The 12,918-nt window shown below is 37.0% G+C and overlaps 1 long non-coding RNA gene across 1 annotated transcript; it reads right to left on the reverse strand.

Annotated features, from left to right (window-relative positions):
• Positions 1 to 4,834: 4,834 nt before the first annotated feature.
• On the reverse strand, positions 4,835 to 9,669 carry LOC103469741 (uncharacterized). The gene is made up of 2 exons (XR_001776405.1): positions 5,872 to 9,669; positions 4,835 to 5,263 (listed from the first exon to the last, which is right to left on the reverse strand). It is a non-coding gene; the product is annotated as an uncharacterized LOC103469741 (long non-coding RNA).
• Between the last annotated feature and the right edge of the window lie 3,249 nt (positions 9,670 to 12,918).

The raw sequence follows: 12,918 nt of genomic DNA on the forward strand, positions 1-12,918 counted from the left end.
GTTTTACTTGTAGTTTGCTTTAAAACAGACTTTTTACATKAAATGTTTTCTAGTGTGTAGTAACAGATACTTCTGGAGTTGTAACCAAATGAGTTGAAGTGATTTAACTATATAGTTTTGAAACAACTTACTTATGTTTTGTAACTTTTGTAAATGAAATCTGCTGGCTCTATATATGTATCACGTGGAAATAAAAGAGGCTTTGAATTCAGATTGTTTTTAATCCTGTTTTTATATAGTGAAATTTAAATGTTTTATTTTTTTTAAACCCACAATAGTGGTATAATAACCCTTATGTTGGGTTATGAGTTTCAACCCAATTTTGGGTCAATTTAACCAATTTAACCAAGTCCTTTAGTTAGTTGCCATAACCCAACTAACATGGGTTATGGCACTGAGGTGCTGGGTCAAACCCTCAATCCAACCCAGTTAAGTTAAAGCAATCCAGCGTTGGGTTGGTCCATATTTGACCCAGCGCTGGGTTACGAATTAGGTTATTTTTGACCTAATTCTAAGCATCACCGCTTGGCCGGCCCGATTGGAACCACAAGGGGCCGACTGGAACCGGTCGGAAGTTCTAATGCAAACACGGTCGGCCCTACTTTGAACCCGTTCCATTCAGTTTCTTGCAGTGCGAAAACGGCTTAAGAGTAGCCTCTGGTAAGCTGACGCTAAGGCCCGAGTTGAGTTGTTAGGCTTCAGAAGGTTCCCCACCATTGATCTGGTAAACGTGCAAAAAAAAAAAGGACAATTTTGTGTTTCGAGGGGGAGACGAAAGAAAAATGTATGTGAAGGAAAGACTGACTGAGGAAGACAGATGATGGCGCCACGAAACATCACACTGTCAGCCAAATAGTCAAATAGTTATCCCATCTGGGGGATTTGAGACAGTCACAACGGTGATCCACTGCTCAGATAGATGGGTAAACAATTCATGTTAGGGCGCACACAAAAACAAAAAGCATAATCTGGCAGTGCAATTAGTCGTAATCACGCTTGAATAATGTGACTGTAATAACACTAATGTCGCTTTGCCTGTCATAAACACATACACACACACACACACAGTGGAGGAAACATAAAAAAACATGACATTTTCACTTATAGAACTGACAGCAGTGGTTTTGTAGTTAAGCTGCCATTGCAGTTAATGGAAGATCCAAAGTGCTGTGCCTGTGGACGTGACTGGCTGCCTGTATGCGCCAACAACTAATTCCTCCCTGTGCGAGAAGCCAATGGCGGAAACGTTGCAGAGAAAAACACAAGATGTATAAAGTTATTCTGCTCCACTTGGCCGTCTCCTCCTCTCCTCTCTCGTTTTATCTTTTGTGTTTAGCCGTAAAATTGCTATTTCCATCTCCTCCCCCCGCCGTCTTCTCTCCTCAGAAAATAAATGAGAGAAAACAAGCACATTTAGCGGTTATTGTCTTTCTCGCTCCCCAGGTCGAGCAATCCAAAGGTCTGGTGGCATGATGCGCACAGGCGTACAGCCCGAGATAACTCTGTCACACTTCAGCACGTGCATTTCCACTTCCACACAGCGTCCGTGGACGCACGTCCACAAGCGTGGGCTCATGCGCGCGGGTGCACGCGAGTCTTCAACTTGGACGGCGCAATAAACACATTGATAAAACCATTTCTTTAATAAGCAGTGTTTGTCAAAATGTCATCCCACAGCCCCTCAGCTATTATCACAGCTTCAACATTTATAGTGGCTCTTTAAATAACCGGCCCAGGCGTTCTTGCCCTAAAGTGATACCCATCACAACACGCACACACACACACACACACACTGAGACAAAAGCATATATCCTGTTTCTTTCTGCTACATGTCTGACCCTAATACTGTGGAGTTAATGGGAACGTCCCTCTGATATGACTGAGGATTTCAGTTTTTTGATCAAACCACGGAATTTTTATTTTTTTGATACGGTCGGCTGGCTGTCACTCATTTAATTGACGTATTTTTTTTCTTTTTAAATGTGAATAATTATTCCAAGTTTCCATTGCTTATAAGGTTCTTTGCTGGTGAATAGTGCAAGTATCTAATGTGGCTGGCACAAATACCTCAGGAATAACGGCAGTACATTTTTGGTCAAATAAAAAATACATAAAACAATAAAATAAAACAAATCAGATAATTTTAAAACTACAATTACCAGAGGGTCTCAGTGTTCAACTCTCTGTAGTCTCTCTAACTATGTCTGTGAAATAAAACTTGAAAAATTGTGTGGTAAGCTATGGCCTTATCTGGTTGTTCCTATGGCAATGACCTTGCAGCACGAACAATTATTAGGTAATGACTAAAAAAAACCATCAAATGTTTTTATTTAATATTAACGATATAGTTTACAGTACAGAAACTCAACGATTTATTGGATTCACACGTCTTACTACTGCACTTCAGATATAACTTTAAACTATAATAAAAAGTATTTAACTTTCTGTTAAAACAATTTTTTTTTCTGCAAGGAACAGGAAAATATGAGAGAACATGAGTTAACGGGTAAAACTACAACTATATTTGTTACAACCTCAGAATTTCCTTTTCTGCAATATGGCATATCTAATCAATTTTATATAAAAAAAATCACTGCATTAATCTCTGAAAGTTTGTTACTCACACTATCCTGGTCTAAAAACATAAATTTGTGTCTCAGCTCCTGACTTCAGTTTTCTCATTGAATAACATTTTTAAAATAGTCATATTTCTCAGCATAAATCTTCAATTTTTTTTATAAAATCCTCTGATCCAAACGGGTCGTAATGAGCTGAATCATCCAGCATCTCAGGGCATTTTTCATAAAAAGCAGTTTTTTTTGTCATATTAATCCTAATAACATTCACTCTGTGTCCACTCTGGACTTTTTTTTTTTTCTTCCGACTCGGCAGCTGCAATAAAGTTACGGGAATCGTGTCATAAAAATATTTAAATGACACGTTATGTTACGTGCCATGACGCCACATTCACTTGATTGAACAGTGGTTTGAGGTAAATGGGGTTAACGTGCGTCTGAACCTTTTAACAAAAAGAAACCCAACCTGATTGCTATGCAAGAGAAGGGACACGCCTCCAAACATTTTAGATTTCAGATCTTCACCATCTGTTGCAGTGGAGTTGATGAAACAGCTAAACATGCTAGTATATTTAATCACATGCCATTTCCTTTATCCATCCTCACAGTCTTTGAAAGATGAAGGGGCAGCTATGATTATACTACACTATTTATACCATAAAAGGTCAGGCCTCTTTTAAATTTGTATTTGAGTCACTTTGCTTATTTGTAAGTATGTGGATTTAGACACTGTGGACAAAATGAATGAAAATACAAATTGCTTTTAGGAATTAGGTGGATACGTGATAAAAAAACAAAAAGAAAAAGCTCTTTTGTTGACATTTGTGCAAATAATTCAATGCATTTTGAGAGGGTCCAAACTTTAGATGGGAAGGTTCAAAGTAAGTGTGGCCAAAAAAAGATACCAAAAAAAAATAATTTTGTTATATATTTCTTTAAAGATTTATGATGCTATAAAGATAAAGATGTGGGTTTTATTGTCCAATATATTTTATCAAGTGTCAGCATCCACACACCACATTTACTACAAAGAGACAACTTTCTTTGCTTTGATTTTGTAGAAGTCTGACATACTCATCACGTTCGTTCATCTTCTCTTGCTCTCAGGCTCAAGAAGGTGTGACATATATATATATATATATATATATATATGTGTGTGTGTGTCTTATATCTTACTTATATTTTTATGTGGCACATAACTGAGTCTCCGTTTTTTTTTTTTTTCTTTATCTGCCCATACTTTACAACTTTATGAAGATATTATTGGTAGCTTCCAGTCAAAATGAAACCTTTTTAGAGGCTTGCCCTGAGGTCGAACCTGACGGGATTCTCGGAATATTAACAAAGGAAGCCTGCAGTGAGAGGGCACGGGTCTTTGGCGGAGGTTAGCGAGACCATGACATGAAAAAAAAAACATACTTGAGAAGGGCGGAAAGAAGAAGGTCTATGAACAAAAGGGCTTTGAGAAAAGCCCTGACTCTTAAAAAATAGCAACTCCATTAATATGATCTGTCCAGAGGCGATAATAAATAAAAAAGCGAAAAAGGCTGAAAATATTAAAAAGTCTTGAAGTACAACAAAACTCAACCAGAATATCAAACCAAAGGTATAACACTTAAAACGTTCCTTTTGAGAGTTTTAAAACTCATTTGATTTTAATTGTAATTCGTTTCACTCTCACTTGCATTAACACCAAAGAGTTTTTCATCTAACACAGAGCAGCTCTTTTAACAGTGTGTTTCACTGGCTGTGAAGGACGATGTGAGCTAGTCTGTGTGTAAAGGATATTTAATTATTATAGAGGTCAGTAAACAGAGAATTGACCTGGAACTGAACTAAACTGAAGACCATTGTAAATTGGATGTGAGAATATGTGCAAGACATTAGAACTTCTATAGCATGTGAGGCTAAATATTAACTTGTATTAAAAAAATAGTCACACACATACACTGTCTTACTCAAAGTACTTGGTAAAATGGTAAGTCATGAAGCTAAATTTGTGTTTGAAGCAGAAAAGGAAATACTTTGATCGATATATTTAAGATTGTAAAATTTACATGCAAATAAATTTTTAGTAAAAAAAAATCATAAATCGTCACAAATTTTTATGTTTATGCAACGAGTTAAAGAACATTATCTGTTTTAAATGCCACTGCTGAACTGTTCTCTGGCTTGTGTCACTTATGATACAAATGTGTGTTTCAAAATGCTGCTTTGTCTGTGCGAGGGACCAGGACTCGAAACAAGGACAAAAAATGTTCAAAGTAGAAAAAAAGTTTCCATTTAATTATCAAAAATGATTAACAAAGCATAAAGATTTGAAGCAAAAATAAATCAAAGGATAAATAACAAATTTGGATCCAAATTAACTGAGGTCAACTGAACTCTAACTGAACACAACAAAACTGACCTCATAATCAAAGAACAAAGGCTGCTTAAATAGGGGTGGAGTAACCTAAATCTACCACATGGGGAAGGTCTAACCAAACAAAGAACAAATAAATACAAAATGAACTAAAGCATTCTATGAACAAATAAGGCAAAATAACTTTAACTTAGCACAAACAATAAGTGAATATTTTAAGTGACAAATTAAATCATAATTTTGGAGTCTCCCCCTTCAGTCTCAGTAATTTGTGGATGGTTTGCCCCAGGCTCCTCCACCAGCTGGTTCCTATAAGCAGCACCTATAAAAAACATAAGTGTAAATAAACCATTCAGACAGACATTAACCAAAGTGTGCACCCATTAGAAAATATATGTCTAAATGAAATATCTTAAACTATACTAATAAAGAAATAAATACTAACACTATGTGGTGGTGGTGGTAGGAGCATCCACCACAGTCTGAAAAAGTGAAAGAGAATGTAAAAAAAGATAAGAAAAATCTGATTGGATAATAGAGGAAAAAATTGCCAACACATTTTTAAGAAAACTGCGCTCTGCTTTTTGCAGTTTTTGAACTTAATAATCAGGTCTCTGTGACTCCTAAACAGTGTTGTCTCCAGATAAGTTCTGCTTCTGATTTGCGCAGTTTTTTTACAAACATGAACAAAAGGATCCATGAAAATACTGTAACGGAAAAGAGACAGAAGAAAAAAATCTAATTTATATGCATGTAAATATACAAAAAGTAAAAAAGCACATTCCATTTAAAATGTTCCAATGCTGGTATGTCAAGCAAAATTTTACAGCACTCTCTCTAAGCTGAGATGTAAAGAAAGAACAGTAAGTTATCTGATTTATTATGTTTTATGTGTATCTTAAAATCTGTAATTTGTGCCAAAACATTTACAGTGGCTTTCTCCTCTCTGGGTTTGGGTGAGGTTTCCTGTAGAGGCAACAACATGGTGTTTTGGGTTTTGACTTGTGCCTGGCTTCACTTTTATCTTCAGGGAGCTTGAATAATCCTCCAAAGAAAAGGGGAAAAAAGACTTTAAAGCTGATTGTCGAGTGAAACATCCAATCTGCTGTTTAAGGCCGATTAACTGAAGGTGTCATCACAACAACAGTGAAAACTTTCAATCTATTCTTTCAAATTAACAGTCACCAGAAGTATGAATATGAGAAACATGCCTGCTGAACCATATACTATCGGTACTTCTCAGATGTTGAACCTTCTTGTATAAGTTTTAAAAGAACATTTACAAAGGAATTCATCAGTTCTGATATTCTATTTGACAAACTTTCACTTTATGCACCTCTATTGAAAGAATCAGCTGCCAGAGGACAAAATATTGCTGAGCACAGTCATGAAGGACTGAACTTCAGCAGAACAAATCGTTCTAGTAAAACTGCATTGCAGATAGCACTAAACATTGTTCCGCAATAGTTTTTCCACTGTTGTGATAGAGTGGACCGTATCTGTGGAGTTGATCGGGTCATCAGAGATTTGTTATCCAGTCCACATGTGTGTCTTGCACTGAATCCATCCAGCAATCCATCTGAATATGGCTTCATAACTATTTCTATCAGTTGCCGTTTGACTATGGGATGCCTGGGTTGCTCTTGGGCAGCTGGGTCCTCAGAATAAATTCAAACTTCTTCCCAGTGAGGTACTCTACTAGTGCTGCAGTTGTACCGATCTTGTTTATGGTGTTCTTTTACTTGATCTCAGTTAACAGCAGTGGAAAAGAAAATATCTGATTTGTAAATCTCACCATCATATCTTAACTTATTGTGGATGATGTGGTTGACGGATGAGTGTGAAGTGACTAGGATTAGAGTAACCCCATCTTAAGTTTGAAGTCAGAGTGGTTCTCAACTAGAAAAAAGTTAGATTGGTCTCTTCAGCTAGGGGTGGGGGGTCAACCGTAGCTCAAGTGTCTTGGTATCTTTGTCAAAAGTGAATGTAGCACGGAACAGAATATGGATAGACGGTACCGGTTTGCTAAAGGTTCCCCTTTAAACAAGATCCCACATACGAGTGACTTAAACAAGCTTTCTCTGGAGAGTGGCTGGGAATCACTATGCCTCCTGGGATCCTTCCACCAGGGGATTCTCCATGCACATCCAACCCCTGGGCATAACTAGAACCTGCTGGAGGGATTGGATATCCCCTCTGGACCTCCAGAATGAGCTGGAGAGAGATTTCTAGGTTTCCCTCCTGAATCTGTTATCCCTGCAACTTAACTGTGGCTAGGTGGAAGGCAATGGATGGATGGCTGTACAAATCTCCCTTAAGGTAGGTATGACGAGACGCATGAATATTGCAAAACATCCTTGGTTAGATGGTTCCTTTTTAAGCCCCTATAATTCAGGTGGGAGGTATTTGTGATTCTTAATATTTGTTGACCTAACTGATGCAGCAGAGTATATATTTTTCATTCTTTCTCTATCAATTTTTTTATCGTCATTTCATAGAAATTCCCAAAACAAACGAGGAAAAAAAGGATTTTTATCAAGAGACACAACTTCATTCCAACCTCTTCATGGCTCAAAAATGCCATTGCCAACTCCACTGCAGACCAAGAGCAAAGCCCTACCTGACCTCTGCCTTAACACCACCAGTTTCCAATAAAAATGGTGAAAGAGGCACAGCAATGCCACATAATGTCGGGTGTGACCAGAGAGGGCCAATCTGTTTACAGTGAAGGTAGGGAGTGGAGACTGTTGTCCCACCAGGTCTAATACGTGGAGGACGTGCCGGTAGAAATATCAAAACAGCAAGATTAGGTCCGCTCAGCTGGTTGTCAGAGGAAACTGTGCTGGCCTTTTGATGTGAGAGGCACTGGAAGATGAAGCGTCCACAGTGAAACATACAGAGAGCCACTCAAACAGAAAAAAACATTAATCTTTGAGTTCTCACCACCCACTGGATACAAGCTAAGACTTGTCAATGCCCTGCACTACTTGCACTCTAACAGAGAACTAGGAGAGAAGGGAGAAACATGTGATGTGTTGAACACTGGATGACAACCGTAAGAAAGGAGCAGAGTATACCTAACGGGACTTCAGAACACGGTGTTCCTGAAGAGCAGCAACAGCTGAGGTATATGTATCTCCCTTTAAAGGACAAAACATAAACATCCCCAGTTAATATCATCAAGGTAAAGATGAAAACTACCAAGGGTATAAAACTGCTCTGTAACTCACCAAGAGAGAAAATATTTCAGTTTCTACAAAAGTAAGAATGCAGTATATGCATTCAAGTAATAGCAATAATAAATTGATCTGCCTTTTTTTCTAGCCCTCAAATGTCCATTCTGCAGTGGGTCTGCAAGGCCTTCCACATAACCAATCCCTTCAACCTATATTATATTTGTTCAAATAAGTTTTAATAATTTACTTCCAGTAGTCTATATTTTTTTGTAGTGTCTCTCTTGACTGCTTCCCGTAAAAAGTGTGGATTATCAATGTTTCATCCAATCAGATTTCAGTCTCTTTGTGTTGCCAGGGGCAACCTGAGCAAGCATACGTTAAACTACACAACATAGGAGCTGAACAGTTTTTTTTTTATGACCAATCAGTTGGGAAACTCACCTCAGAGTCACCTAGGAAGCTCACAATGACGTCAGAAGTTTTCTACCCACTGATTGGTCAGCCTCTCAGAAGGTCTGTAACAGCCTAAAACTTTGCTAGCAAAGCTCTTGTTAATATTTGTGAATTAATTTTTATTTTATGCCCACAACGACTGACAAGGAAGGAGAAATGGATTTGGTCTCATGAGTTATTTGTGGTGTTATTGTGGAGAACATTTGAACAAGCCAGAATTTATCTCCAATTCTGGTCATGACTACACCTATATACACCGCGAAACCGTTGTGCGGACGTTTACTGCAATCCGGTGAATAAAAAGAACATATGTCAGGAATACAACTGAACAGAGGAGTCCATGGCCATAGAATGGGACTGTATCTACACATGTGCGGCACAAATGCAGCTGTAGTAGAAGTTTTTTTTTAGTTGTCTTCACTGGATTTCTTGTCTTCATAGTAATAATATTCACTCTGAATACACAAAATGCCCCTCATTATTAATTAGTAGTGGGTTAATTGATTAAACAAAGCTGCTTAAGTTTCACAAAATGTATTTTTGTTACTATTAGTAGTAGTAGTGGCCTACTGTTGGAAAGCATTGGCGATTGCCATGGTTATTTGGATATGTGGTGGGAGCCTGCTGGGTATTTTTACCAGCCTACACATGTATTTTTGTGTGGGTTTAGGGAGGTAAGCTTTATAATTCCATAGATGTTACTATGGTTAGAAATATAAAAATTATTTTATCAAATGCATTTAGGACATGTATTCTACTACCCCTCTGTCTGGTAACTTAACCTTTTATGTATTTATATTATTCTCTGAAAGTTTCATTCAACAATTATTTGTTTAAAACAACAGGTATGCTGTCAAGAGCCCAGGGGGGCACAACAAAATTTACTAAAACAAATCTATTCAAGGGATCAAGGTAATCAAAAAGTAAGAAACAAATTGGATGCTGAATATTTGCTTTTAGTGTATTTTATGACTCATTTAAGACATGGCTCAAAACTGACCCATTAACATAAGCAATAGTAATAGGAAGCCAACACTATGGGCAGGTTAAAGCAGTGTTTCCCAACCCACTGACCATCATGTTTTAGATGTTCCCCTGCTTCAACACACCCCATTCAGGTGATTGCAATTCAGCAAATCCCTGTTAATCAGCCATCAATTGAAATCATGTCTGCTGGAGCAGGGAAATGCCTAAAACATGCAGGGCAATGTGCCTTGAGGACCAGGGTTGAAAAACACTGGTAAAGAAAGGGTATGGGGGAAAAAAAACCCAGAGAACAGCAGATTAAAATTGCAGGGCATGTTTCTGTTCTAAAGGCTTAGAAGCTTTGTTAGACCACTAATAACCTTTTTGAACCAACATTTAACAAAAAATTTAGAGCCATTTTTCAGAAAACTGTTATAAAAAGGGGTTGCGATTTGTTGTTTCTGCAAGATAATGACCTAAAATGCTTCTATGGCTAAGTTCAATAAAAAGGGGTTGCGATTTGTTGTTTCTGCAAGATAATGACCTAAAATGCTTCTATGGCTAAGTTCAATAGAAAACCTGTGGATGTGAGGATAACAGAGCAAGGAGAGTACTCAGGATCCTTCTCTCTGCATCCTTCAACCTTGTGGAGTGGTTTTAAGACTGAGTGCTGTCTTACTGCCAGACAGGGGTGCATTTTACTACTTCAACAAAATATTATTTTAGTCTCTAGGTTTATTTTCTCCCTCTACAAGTTTACAGCGGGTGCCATCAGAACTAACTTGGCTAAAAGTTCTTGTGAAAGTCACAAAAATGCACAGAAATACACAAATCCCCATAAGTATCAAACTTTGAATGACAGGTTATCGCCACAACAGCTTTTTTTTTTTTCCTATGTGCATTTCCTTTGTTGAAGTCATGTCAATCTGCACTGAGTGTTCTTGTTCTTTACAACTTAAGACTTTCCTGGGTTTACTTGTGCATAGAGACTCTGTGGGTTTCTCTGGTTACTGCAGATTCCCTGTATACAGTAGTCGGTGTATTCTCTGAAGTAATAAAAAGACGACTTCAGCTGTGTTCAGATGAGTAAGAAAGCCATTTATAGTGCTGTAAATGTCAATAATGCTCTTCATCCACTGTCTAGTTAACCACAAATCCATACAAGAATCATACTTCTAGGTACTTTTAAACATGTCAAATAAATGTAAATTAACTTAACTCATGCACAAAGCAAGTCACATCCCGGATGTTGTATTTCTTTTTAGAAATTACTTAATCTGCAACTCTAAAGAACAGCTGTTTGGTATACAGAATACACGCACATAGTATGTCTTTCTATTTTCCCAAGAATTTTTGCTTTGACTTCTTCGTTTTTGTCATTCATTTCTATAGCCTAACCCCAATACTTACCCTAAACCTAACTTTTACCAGTACATGCCTAACCCTATGCCTAAATTCAATTCCCAACTTAGTCCTAAACCTCAACCCTCACCCAAAAAAAGTGCTTTTTCTGATGGGGCCCAGACTTTGGGTCCCATAAGGAGCAGTGGGTCCCCACAATGTAGTTTGTGTTAGAAATATGGGGTCTTAAATAAATGAAATACAAGGTCCCCGTAAGGTCCTTCGGCCTTCAGAAGGTTAGTAAATACGCCAGAAATGGCCCTTATAGTATAACTAAACAAGTACACCCACCCACACACACACACATATATAATGTTCATGACTTTGCTACTGACTTTGAGGAAGTAGCTTGTCCTTACAGCTACTGCCCCTTTAACATGTTTCAGGCCAAAAACAGCAAAGTCATGCTGTCCATCAGCTCAGATTTGGGGACAAGGTGATTGCCTAGAGGGTATTTTTAATTAATGAAACACATATTTAAGAATGCTTGTGAATGAATATATTAAATTAAAGCTGTTCTTTTAAATAAGCTTTTAAAACATATAGCAATATTTAAATAAATAAACTGACTGTGTGCTGGTACCAGTGGCTCTCACCAGATTCAGTTGTACTTGGCAGAATATTTTGCTCTACATATATCTGTGCAGCATGTGCACCGACGCTGTCCCTTCTTTTCTCTCTGTAACCTCAGCTGTCTCACACAGTGAGGCGTCTGGGGATTTGTTAAGAATTCATCTCTAGGGAAACCCAAGGAGAGAGTTGCAGTAGAAAGGAACCGAGAGGTGTTTCCAGGAGCCGAGGGGATTTTTTTTTTTTTTTCTAAAGTGAAGTAGACAAGTAGGAGAGGAGGTAAAAATACAATACAGAGAGAAAGACGAGAGATTGGGAGGATTGTTTATATATAGCCACTGGAGAATGAAGTCAGTCCCTCCAAATTGAGAGCATGATCCACCTGCTATGTAACAACTTGATAATTGATTTGTGATAAGTTTAATTTTGATGTTGGAGATGAAGTGAAGGTATTTACAGTATTTATTTAGTATCTCCTAAATCTTTAACACTTTGCAACATACATTTTATTGGGATTTTATATGACAGACTAATATAAAGAGCATCATAAAGCTTGAGGAGAAAACCAGACAGGTCAACTCATCATCAGCAAAAGGGAATATTGTGGCACAATTGCAGACCTAGCAAGACATGCTACCCACACTGCAAAAAGTCCCCTTTCAAAAACAAGGAAAAAAAGTACAAAAATAGGGTATAATTTTCTTAAAATAAGAAAAATTTTACTTATACGAGTAGGATATATTATCTTATTTTAAGAAAAATTATCTCAAGTAAAGAAAATGTTACTTGACACTGAATTTCTTGAAATAGCGTAAAATTTTCTTATTTTAAGAAAAATGTTATATGTATTAAGAAAATAAATCTCATATCTTCTATTTGTATAAGTAAAATTGGCTCGTTTTAAGTACAAATACACTAATTTTAAGATATTTGTAGGTTTATCTTGGTTAGATATTTTTTCTTGTTTTGGAAAATCTTGACAAGATAAATTWTCTTGTTCTGTTGGCAGATAATTTTTCTTATTTTAAGAAAATTATACCCTATTTTTGTACTTTTTTTCTTGTTTTTGAAAGGGGACTTTTTGCAGTGATATACCTAAATCTAGTTTATTTCTATTGTTGCATAGGATTAAAATATATATTTTGTCATAGCTTTACTCAAGGTTCTTATGCTAAGACAAAAAATCCAAAAATTGATCCTGTGAATACTGGAACAAGAGATGTTATTGGCTTGCTGAAATGAAGACATGAGTTCAATTACTTTTAACATCTTTATTACTTTTAAGTTTCACATAAACACAATAAAACATGACTACTGGTCAGAATTTAAAGTCTGGATGGGCATCTGATTCTGAAACAATCCTGTAAAATGACAGAACAATGACGATCTGACACATCTGCCGCACTAAGAG

Source organism: Poecilia reticulata, linkage group LG1 (genome assembly GCF_000633615.1).
Source record: "Poecilia reticulata strain Guanapo linkage group LG1, Guppy_female_1.0+MT, whole genome shotgun sequence".
Lineage (NCBI taxonomy): Eukaryota > Metazoa > Chordata > Actinopteri > Cyprinodontiformes > Poeciliidae > Poecilia > Poecilia reticulata.